Genomic DNA, 11452 nt, shown 5'->3' with positions numbered 1-11452 from the left:
TGGTTCTAGGATTTTCAGGTGTGCTATTAAGTTGCTAGTGTAGGATCTCTCCAATTTCTTTACCAGGGTACTTAGTACTATGAATTTTCTTCTTAGCATTGGTTTCAATGTGTCCAATAAGTTTTGGTAAGCTGTATCATCATTTTCATTGTACATTAGGAAGTCTTCAATTTCTTTCTTTATTTCTTTGCTGACCAAGTTTCCACTGAGTAGAGAGTAGTTCAATTTCCGTGAGTATGTGGGCAGCCTTGTCTGTTGCTTTTGTTGCCATTCAAGACCAGCCCTTAGTCAGTGGTGATCTGATAGAATGCATGAGATTTTTTTCAATCTTCTTGTATCTGTTGAGGCCTGTTTTGTAACTGATTATATGGTCAGTTTTGGAGAAGGTACCATGAGGTGCTGAGAAGAAGGTACATTCTTTTGTTGTAGGTTGAAATGTTCTATAGATATCTGTTAAGTCCAGTTGGTTCATAAATTCTATTAGTTTCACTGTGTCTCTGTTTAGCTTCTGTTTCAAGGAACATTGGTGAGAGTGTGGTATTGAAGTCTCCCAATATTATTGTGTGTGGTTCAATGTGTGCTTTGAGCTTTAGTAAAGTTTCTTTTGTGCGTTTTCCCTTGCATTTGAAGCATAGATGTTCAGGATTAAGACTTTCACTTTGTTGAGTATTCTTTTCTTTTTTTTTCTTTTTTCTTTTTTTCTTTTTTTGGCTTTTCAAGACAGGGTTTCTCTGTATAGCCCTGGCTGTCCTCTAGCTCACTTTGTAGACCAGGCTGGCCTCGAACTCAGAAATCCGACTGCCTATGACTCCCAAGTGCTGGAATTAAAGGTGTGTGCCACCACGCCCAGCTGATTTTTCTTTTGATGAATGTGAAGTCTCCTTCCTTATCTTGTTTGATAACTTTTGGTTGAATGTCTATTTTGGTGGATATTAGAATGAGAACTCCAGCTTGTTTCTTGGGATGATTTGCTTGGGAGTATTTTCTCCAGTCTTTCACTCTGAGCTAGTGCCTGTCTTTGTTATTGAGATGTGTTTCTTTTATGTAATGCTGGGTCCTCTTTGTGTATCCAGTATGTTAACTCATGTCATTTTATTGGGGAATTGAGTTCATTGATGTTGAGAGATATTAAAGATAGATGATTGTTTGTTCCTTCAATGTTTGTTGTTGTAGGTGGCATTATGTGCCCGTTATTCTCTCCTTTTTGCTTTGTTGTGAGTTGTTTAATATCTTGTTTTCTTTGGTGTAGGCACCCTCCTTGTGTTGGAGTTTTCTTTCTAGAATCTTCTGTAATGCTAGATTGACAGATAGATATTGCTTAAATTTAGTTTTATCCTGGAATATTTTGATTTAGCCATCTATGCTGATTGATAGTTTTGCTGGGTATAGTAGCTTGGGCTGGGGTTTGTGTTCTTGTATGGTCAGCATGATGTCTGGCCAGGTCCTTCTGGCTTTTCGGTTCCCTGATAAGACATCTGATGCAATTTTGATAGATCTGCCTTTATGTTTTACTTGACCTTTTTCCCTTACAGCTTTTAATATTCTTTAGTCATTCTGTAAATTTAGCAGTTTGATTATTATGTGATGAAAGGATTTTCTTTTCTGGTACAATCTTTTTGGTGTTCTATAGGCTTCTTGCACATTTATGGCCATCTCTTTCTTTACATGGGAGAAGTTTTCATTTATGATTTTTTTGAAGACATTTTCTGGTCCTTTGACCTTGGCATCTTCACTGTCTTCTATTCCTATTACTTTTAGATTTGGTCTTTTCATTGTGACCTGGATTTCCTGAATATTTTGGTTTAGGAGTTTTATTATTATTATTATTTATTATTATTTTATTTTATTGGTATTTTCTTTGATCATTGTGTCAATTACTTCAAAGGTATGTATCTTTGAAGCCTGAGATTCTCTCTTCTTTCTCTTGTATTTTTTGTTGTTGTTGTTGTTGTTGTTGATGTTGCATCTGTAGCTCCTGACCTCTTTCTTAGGTTTTTCCATTTGCAGGAAATGTTTCCATTTGTGTTTTCTTTATTGTTTTTAGTTCCATTTTTAGGTCTTTGACAACTTTTTTTCTCTTCCTTCATCTGTTTGATTCTGTTTTCCTATACTTTTTAAAGGGATGTTTTTCTTTCTCTTTAAGGGATTCTACCTATTTACCTGGATTTTTCTGTATTTCTTTCAGTGAATTATTTATATCCTCTCTAAATAATCTATTATTTTCATGAGATAGGTTTTTAAGTCAGAATTTTGGTTTTCAGGATAACCAGGGCTTGAGGTGGAGAAGACCTTCATTCTGATGGTGCCAAAGTATATTGGATTCTATTGCTTTTGGTTTTATGCTTATCTCTTGCCATCTGGTAATCTCTGAGGTTAGCTGGTCTGGTTGTATTTTTCTGGAGCCTTCCTCCTGTGTCCCTGGGTTGCTCCAGGAATCCTGGGAGACCAGTGGCCCTGTTTTTAACAAATCTCCTGGGAGTCCTTCAGACTGTGGATTCCTCAGAGGGACATGAACACTGATGACCTGTTTCCCTGACTGCAGCAGATCTAGGAGACTTCAGATGCTGGAGTTTGTTGGCCTGTGTATAGCAGATATCCTGGGAGGCCTTCATACTGTGGTGTCTGTTGCCTTGGGTACAGCAGATCTCCTGGGAGGCCTTTAGACAATGGGGTCTTCAAAGGAGCAGGCAAGCCACTGATCTGCTCTGATGGTCTTCAAAGGAGCAGGCAAGCCACTGATCTGCTCTGATGGCAGGTGCAGGCCAGAAAGCGTATGGAGCAGAAGGGATGAGTCCTGAGTCTGCTTGGCTCCTCGGGGTTCCACATTGCTGATATTATTTGGTAGGATTCCTTACTTGTTACCCTAGGTGCAACAAATCTCCTGGGTGGCCTTCAGACTTTGAGATCTTCAGAGAAGCAGTCAAGCTGATGGTCTGGCCCTACAGGAATAGGCAGAAAGGGCGTAACCTTTACTCTTTCTGTCCCCCAAACCTACTAATATTTCAATCCAGACATATTTTGTTTGTTATTCAACACCTTTTAATTTTTCTGAACTTTGACCATTTCCTTTTATTTTTGAGGATCACTAAAATCATCATAATTTGTAATACCTAGCTGTTTAACTTCACTAAAATTGATAATCCATGTCTTATCATTCTAAATTATGAGCTTAAATTCTTTAAATAATCCTCTTGACCATGAGGTATATGCCCCATTCACATTTGTAATAGCAACTGATTGATGCCAGGTATTGCGGTTGATACTCTTCTGGGGCTTTAAGTTTAAGTATCTCAAAGTGAATGACATTGATCTCCTCACAAATCCATTACTAGATGGTGGTTATAAAGTTACAGAGGAAGCATACACTGCATTTTCTTGATTGATAATTGATGTGGGAGGGCCCAGATGGCTGTGAGCAGTGCCATTCCTAAGCTAGTCGTCCTGGGTCATATAAGATGACAGATTGAGCAAGTTATGAGGAACAGGACAATAGGCTGCACTCTGTCAGGACCTCTGCTTCAGTTCCTTCCCCTGCGTCTCTGTTTAAGTTCTTGGATGACTTCCTTTAGTAATTGTGTATGTCCTGAAAGTTATACATTGAAATAAACCTTTTCCTCCCCCTGAAAACAAACAAACAAGCCCTCCAAAACAATAACCAAACAAGCAAAAAATTTGCAGATGACTCATAAATGTAACTTTCTCCTAATATGTGAAATATTTTCATTGTGCACCTATTAATAACCCAGTATATTCAACTTTCTTGCAGATACAAAAAAAAAAAAAAAAACAACTCAATGAAGGGAGTTTGTTTATTTTTGCTAACATTTTCAGAAGGTCAGTTCATCCTGCCTCTATTGCTTCTGAGTCTGTGTTCAAACAGGAGAGTGTGATCTAAGCAGAGGCATGTGACTGGGCATTGCTTTAAGGGGTGGCGAAGCACAAACATTTCTTCTTCCTCTTTAATTTCACCCTGGATCCCAGTGTATGGTTGATGCCTCTTACATTTAGGAAAGTTCTTCTCTCTTAGTTAATTATTCTGGAAACTCTATTAGAAAAACTCAGGAGCGTTCTTTACTAATGTCTAGCAATTTTCAACCTAAGTAAGTAACTATTCAGGAGTAAAAAAATCATACCTGGTTGTAAAAAAGACAAAGATGTTCATTTTCTTATTGTTAGATTTATTTTATTTTATGTATCATTGTTTTTCTGAACACACACACACACACACACACACACACACACACACACACACACACACACTGGACCACCTGCCAGCCTAATTGATGTCCGAACAGGGCATCAGATTGCCTGGAACTAGATTTACAAATGATTGTGAGCTGTAATATGGACGCTGTGAAATAAAAGCTGGTCCTCTTCAAGAGCAGTAAAATCTCCTAACCACTAAACCACCTTTTCTGGTCTAAGATTTCAATTTCAAAATTCACTTTACTTGGTAGGAATCAAATTTAAAAATATTTCTATATATTTTGAAAAGATAGTTACATGTTTATTCAGTAATTTTTAATTTAACTATTGAAGGATTTTTGGGAAACTTAGGAATCCTCTTTAATTCTGCAGTTTCAGTCTCTCACATTCTAAATTGTATGTGGCACTCATTCTGTTCTGTAAATATTTCAAATATGAAAGGGGTGTGAGCTTATTCCCTGATTACACTCCCCTTCACTGGAACCACTGACATATATTGGAATACATTTCTTTTTATTTAATTTCTTAATTCTTAGTGATTTTTTAAAGATGTTAAAACTATCTAAAGGTAATTGTAAAAACAGATGTCAGCATTTTCCATGGGCTTTCTCCACCATAGAACATAATTTATCGAATGGCATTTCTAAAACAATGTTATTTCCTAATTCTATGTGAATGATTGATAGTTTTATGGCAAATTTACACAAGAGTCACTGGAGAGGAGGGAGCCACAATTAAGCATATGTCTCAATAAGATCAGGTTATAGACAGGCCTCTAGAATTAAAAAAAGAAAAACAAAAACAAAAAACAAAACAAAAAAACAAAAACAAACAAAAAACAAAAAAACACATGTCTTAGCATTAAAGAGCAAGGTGAATACTTTATTGTGCAAAAAAATTATTGCTTTGACAGCAATACTTTATTCAATGAAAATCTACTTTATAAAGTATAATATTACCAAGGCATATTTATTTTTTCAAGCTTACCAATACTTTATTTCATGTGATCCTTTTAGTAAGCATATAATTCCCAGCCAAAAATATTAATATTACCTAAATTGTTGTGCACACTATTCACATCCATTAGAATTAAAGGATATTGGTTATACTAAAAAAATTTATAATAAAATGTCATGTGAAATTGGATCTTTAGTGCCTCTTTAATTCTGCAGTTTCAGTCTCTCACGTTCTGAATTGTATATGGCACTCATTCTGTTCTGTAAATATTTCAAATATGAAAAGGGTGTGAGCTTATTCCCTGATTACACTCTCCTTTACTGAACCACTGACATATATTGGAATACATATCTTTTTCTTTAATTTCTTAATACTTAGTGATTTTTTAAAGATGTTAAAACTGGCTAACATTCTCAAGCACATGTGCAGAAAAGATAAGAGCTGGGGAGGTATCCCATGTGCTTGAGGAATGTCTTGGCATGATAAGTTCATATCCAATTTCACAAGAATACTATAGACGGTGAAGTCTTTTAAAACACACAAAAGCTGTGTTTAATAGAATGAATCAAACTAAATGGTGCTTTTCGACCTTTACCTACAATTTGGAAAATATTAATGTTTAAGACTGATAACCTGTCAATCATTTATATAATCATATCCACTAGATCTCATGGGTACCAAGACATTATTCATGTCTATTAATTCATGCCTATTAATCAGCTGCTTTGGCTAAGCCTAGCTAATTTCTTTCCCCTGTGCTACTGGTATAATTAGTAACATATTATCCCCATCACTCAAAGAATGCCATGATGAACCCTGTCATTGTTTGATATGTGCTACCTACATGGCTTCACTGACAAGTGCTGCTTTAATTTTTATATATGCAACATAATTGTTTTTCAATAGGGAGTATTAAAAAATAAATCTGTCACATTACTGTATGAAGTGACAGAAAACTTACAAATATTTTAAAGGAATCAATTAGCCTGATTACTCTGAGGATGGTCTGTGACTCCATAAAGAATTTAACAAAGCTTGTTCTTATACTGGAAGTGGGATTAAAAAATCTTGCAAGTGCCTGCTCCACAGTAGAATTAAGTTTTATCCTTACAACTATAAAGAGAGAGAAAATAGATGCAACTGCATCAAATATGCTACTTATTTCCTATATAAATTGCAATAGTCTAAAGTAGACTTAATAGAGGATTAGGGAAAAACCCAAATAATGATGATATTCACAAACACAAAATTGCAAACCTGAAAAAACTGTGAAAATTGTTATATTTAAAATTTAAGTGTAGATTCAAATGCAACTGGCAAAATATCAATAAAATAATTCCTAATGATATTCTGCTATACTCAGATCAGTTTCTTGTCCAGTCATTACCACAGAGGCTTTCTCTAGCAGCAGATGAGAGTGTGTAACCCATAGCCAGACATTATACAGAAAGAGGCTAATTTGAAGGTGCCCATCAGGTCCCTTCCTTCAGAGATTATGGAATCATGTAAAAGTGAGAAAAAAAAAAGACTGAAATAGTCAAAGAGGAAGAAGGACACCAGGAGAATACAGCCCAATGGATAAATTAAGTAGGACTCACACAGGCCACAGAGATTGAAATGGCAAGCATGGCACCCAATGTCTGCATAGTTCTGCCCAAGGTCTTCTGTATACAGGTTATGGCTGCTATGTTGATGTTCTTCTGAGATTTGTAACCATGGCAATTGGTATATAACTGACCATTTTATTTGCCCTTGAGACTCACTATATCTTATTGAGTTACCTGTCTTACCATATCTTGCTTTTTCCTGTCTGATTGTTGCTGTTTGGAGACTTGTTCATTTTTTGAAGAGGAAATGGTGGTTGAGTAGATATGTAGAAGAAAGAGAGGAAGGGTGTGGGGATTAGCAGGAGAGAGTAAGGAGAGGAAACTGTGGGAGAGATGTCAAAGATAAGAAAACAGAAAGGAAGAAAGAAAGAAAGAAAGAAAGAAAGAGAGAGAGAGAGAGAGAGAGAGAGAGAGAGAGAGAGAGAGAGAAAGAAAGAAAGAAAGAAAGAAAGAAAGAAAGAAAGAAAGAAAGAAAGAAAGAAAGAAAGAAAGAAAGTCTTTGTTTTATGGGGCAATTGATGCTGGTCAGCTAAAGCTGAGAAATTAGTGGTGTTAAAACAAAAAAAACCAAACAAATACCCAGAATCACTGAGGTGAAACCTTCTGGGGAAGAGCTTCCTAACAATTAGCATATAGAAGCTGTGTTCCAGAGGCAGTCTAGTTAGTCTCACATGCTAGCAGCTGAAATTAGTAGTATAAGAATCATCGAAGTGAGACTTGTTTTGAAAGCATGAAGGTATCATTGAGAACATCTGAATATTGGTTTCATGAGAGGCCATAAGTGAAGCTGTAGCCTCAGTTGCAGTTGATAGCCTAGGAATTAATGAGTCATGCAGAAAAGATTTGACTTAACGTCTTGAAGAGAGTCTATGAGAGACTATTGGTGAAAGTTCTAGCCAGTTGGAATAGACATTCTCAGCATTTTAGAGATGCTAGTACCTGTTTCTCTAGGTCTGTCAGATGATCCTGGGTCAGAAGGCTGAAGACATGCCCCATCTTCCTGACTTACTGGGAGTGTATAGGTAGGCAGATGTCTCTACAGTTTGTCTCAGTTCTGGAAGCTGTGTTAGGCTTCCTATATATTTTCAGTTAATGTTGATCATTTTAAAATTTCTGACAGGGTAGAAAAACTACTTATAGCCTCATAGCCAACCCAGGCTATTTGCTTTGAACAAATTTGAGCCTTAGAACATATTTGAGGAGATAGTGTTTAAATGGCATGCAATATAAAGCCAGGACATGAGTCACGTGTAGTATGATTTGTTTTATTCGTTTAGGATAGATGATAATGTTCTAACTTAATGACAAAGTTGATGGACTGGATGTTAGGTCTATCTTATGTCTTATGAATTACAAAATGGCAATAGAGAGAAAGATTTTGTTTTTTATTAGAAAGGAAGGGGGAAATTTTGTGGATAGCTCTGTGCTGCTTGATCTACCAGGACAGGCTGTCTGGAATGAGGAATGAGTCATGTACTCAGGTGGCTTCTTGTGAACCAATCCCCTAATGAATAAAGGAGCCAATCACTGGGCAAGTAGATGGGACTTCCAGTTTGAACAGAGGCAGGAGAAAGTGAGGTCCTTTTGGAACAGGGACAGCATATGAGTAAGATGCAGTTTCCTGGTATCATGGCAGATCCTCAAGAAGGAATCAGATTTGAATATGGCTTACAATGTTAGGTTTTAGTTTTTATTCCCAGAGATTGAGTTAATATTTTTTCTGAAAACAAAACAAAACAAAACAAAAATCAAAACAAAACAAAACAGTAGCATCTTTGGAGTGGAGCTTGCCAGAGCTTAAAAGGCAAGCTGTTTGTGCTGCAGAGCACAGAAACTTAGAAGTGATTCAAGCAATTTGGAGGACAACAGAAGATTGTGAGTGATCCCAGACATTATACATTGAGTAATCTATATTGCTGCGAGTTTATTTTAACTTCATTAAGATTGTTACTGTGGTTTGTCCCTCTAGAAGTGAAAAGGATTTAATTTACTTTTGAGTTACAAGATCCCACAGTTGGTAACTGGATTTGTTTTTTAAAAAAATTATTGGTTATTTTATTTAATATTTCAAATATTATCCACATTTCAATTTTCCCCTCCACAAACCTGCTATCCAATTCCTTCTCCCCTCTTTTTCTATGAGTGTGCTTCCCCACCCACCTACCCACTCCTGCTTTACTGCCCTAGCATTCCCCTACACTAGGGCATTTGAGCTTTTACAAGGATCAAAGGCCTCCCCTCCCACTGATGTTAGATAAGGCAATCCACTGCATATGCAGCGGGAGCCATGCATGTTCTTTGGTTGGTGGTTTAGACCTTGGGAGCTCTGGGTGTCTGATTGGTTGATATTTTTGTTCTTCCCATGAGGTTAGTAACCCCTTAAGCTCCTTCAGTCCTTCCCCTAAGTCCTCCATTGGGGTCCCTCATCTGTATTAGTCAGGTTCTTGCAAAGCCTCTCAGGAGACAACTATATCAGGCTCCTGTCAGCGATCATTTCTTGGCATCAGCAAACTTCTGGGTTTGGTATCTGCATATGAAATGGATCCCCAGGTGGGGTAGTCTCTGGATGGCCTTTCCTTCAGTCTCTGCTCCACTCTTTGATCCTGTATTTTCTTTAGACAAGAACAATTTAGTTAATATTTTTGAGATGGGTTTGTGTCCCCATCCCCCAAGCAGTGCAGTGCCTGACCTCTGTATATGATCTCTATTCTCACTCCCCTTTGATGGGTACTTCAGCTAATGTCATCCCCATTGGCTACTGGGGGAGCCTCTTGCTTTCCTGACATCTGGGTCTTTCTGGTAACTATCCCCAGTTCCCCATCTCCCACTACTACACACTTCTGTTCAATTTCTTGAGACTCTGTAGATCTCCATTGTCTCCTCCCACACCTGGTCTTCCTCCCTTTTTCTCTCCCCTTACTCTCTTCCTCCAAAGACCTTCCCTCCCTCCCTCTACTTCTCATGTTTATTTTGCTCCCCCTTCAAAGTAGAACTGAAGCATCTACACTTTGGTTTTCCTTCTTCTTGAGCTTCATATGGTTTGTGAGTTGGTATTCCAAGCTTATAAGTTAGTACATGCCATGTGTGTTTATTCGTGACTGGGTTACATCACTCAGGATGATATTTTCTAGATCCAACCATTTGCCTGCAAATTTCATAAAGTCATTGTTTTTAATAGCTGAGTAGTTCTCCCCTGGAATTTTAAAAGTGATTTTAAAATATTTAAAAAACAGACTGAATTGTAAAGTATTGGAATTAATAAAGACTATGGGACATAGTTTATAATATATTTTATATTGCAATGTTGATGTTAATATATGACTTGGGGGATGAACAAGAAAGGAAAGTTTGTGGCTTAAAAGTAATATGTTTTTGTGTCAAGCTGACAATGTGTCAGTAGACCTGGATAATTTTACATTGATAAAAGGTAAAGTTATCTGAAAGAAAGAAACCTCAATTGAAGCTTCATACACTCTGGATGCAATGCATTTTCTTTTCTTTTTTTTTTCATAAATAGAATTTATTTCATATTCTTTTTTTTATCCTGACTGCTTTTTTTAAAATTTTTAATATTTTTATTACATATTTTCCTCAATTACATTTCCAATGCTATCCCAAAAGTCCTCCATACCGCCCCCCACTTCCCTACCCACCCATTCCCATTCTTTTGGCCCTGGCATTCCCCTATATTGGGGCATAAAAAGTTTGCAAGTCCAATGGGCCTCTCTTTCCAGTGAAAGGCCATCTTTCGATACATATGCAGCTAGAGACAAGAGCTCCGGGGTTCTGGTTAGTACATCATGTTGTTCCAACAATAGGGTTGCAAATCCCTTTAGCTCCTTGGGTACTTTCTCTAGCTTCTCCATTGGGAGCCCTGTGATACATCCAATAGCTGACTGTCAACATCCACTCCTGTGTTTGCTAGGCCCCAGCATCGTCTCACAAGAGACAGCTATATTTGGGTCCTTTCAGCAAAATCTTGCTAGTGTATGCAATGGTGTCAGCGTTTAGAAGCTGATTATGGGATGGATCCCTGGATACGGCAGTCTCTAAATGGTCCATCCTTTCATCACAGCTCCAAACTTTGTCTCTGTAACTCCTTCCCTGGGTGTTTTGTTCCCAATTCTAAGAAGGTGCACAGTGTCCACACTTTGGTCTTCATTCTTCTTGAGTTTCATGCGTTTAGCAAATTGTATCTTATATCTTGGGTATCCTAAGTTTTGGGCTAATATCCACTTATCAGTGAATACATATTGTGTGAGTTCTTTTGTGATTGTGTTACTTCACTCAAGATGATGCCCTCCAGGTCCATCCATTTGGCTAGGAATTTCATAAATTCATTCTTTTTAATAGCTGAGTAGTACTCCACTGTGTAAATGTACCATAATTTCTGTATCCATTCCTCTGTTGAGGGACATCTGGGTTCTTTCCAGCTTCTGGCTATTATAAATAGGGCTGCTATGAACATAGTGGAGCATGTGTCCTTTTTACCGGTTGGGACATCTTCTGGATATATGCCCAGAAGAGGTATTGCTGGATCCTCCGGTAGTACTATGTCCAATTTTCTGAGGAACCGCCAGACTGATTTCCAGAGTGGTTGTACAACTTGCAATCCCACCAACAATGGAGGAGTGTTCCTCTTTCTCCACATCCTCGCCAGCATCTGCTGTCACCTGAATTTT

Source organism: Mus caroli, unplaced genomic scaffold (genome assembly GCF_978045245.1).
Source record: "Mus caroli unplaced genomic scaffold, Mus_caroli_1 scaffold_7, whole genome shotgun sequence".
NCBI classification, from domain to species: Eukaryota; Metazoa; Chordata; class Mammalia; order Rodentia; family Muridae; genus Mus; species Mus caroli.
This window is presented reverse-complemented; position numbering follows the sequence as displayed.